Source organism: Egretta garzetta, unplaced genomic scaffold (genome assembly GCF_000687185.1).
Source record: "Egretta garzetta isolate BGI_Z169 unplaced genomic scaffold, ASM68718v1 scaffold635, whole genome shotgun sequence".
NCBI classification, from domain to species: Eukaryota; Metazoa; Chordata; class Aves; order Pelecaniformes; family Ardeidae; genus Egretta; species Egretta garzetta.
In genome coordinates this window covers 788247-788848 of record NW_009259710.1, presented here as the reverse complement: position 1 = coordinate 788848, position 602 = coordinate 788247, and positions in this window count along the sequence as shown.

The window sequence follows — 602 nt, the reverse complement described above, 5'->3', positions numbered from 1 at the left end:
GACACTGTGGCGGCATCCCCTTCCCCTCGTGGGAAGCCGCTCCCCAGCTGTGGGGTGCTCTCTGCCCCTGCCCTCCCCCATGTGCAGAATCAAAGCTGCTCCCTGGGCAACCCATAAGAAACCCAACCAAACACAACTGCCCCCTGATAAGTCCAAAATAAGAGCGGAAAAAAACTTTGCAACCCGCATCAACTCTGTTCTTAGAACTCATGCAAAAGAGCCCTTGGTCTGCATGAGTCGAGCAGCATCCAAATTCATTAGTCCTGGGGAAAAAAAAAAAGCTTTCCCGGGGGCCAGCCCCATGCCTTCGTTAACAGGGGAAAAAGAAAGCTAAACGAAAATCAGATTAAAGAATTGCTTTGTAGTGCTCAGAGAGTGTTTCTGCAGAAGGACGCGGCAGCGCTGTGGTTTCCGACCCGGAAAGGAGGACGTACCGTGCAGCAAGCGCTGTTCCCGCAAGAGCAGCGAGCGCAACTCCACCCACTTCTGCCGCAGAGTTTGCTGAGGAGGAGAGAGAGACGGGCTCGGTCACCACGGGCTCTGTCACCACGGGCTCTGTCACCACGGGCTCGGCGGGAGCAGGCAGTGCTTGTACAGACAAC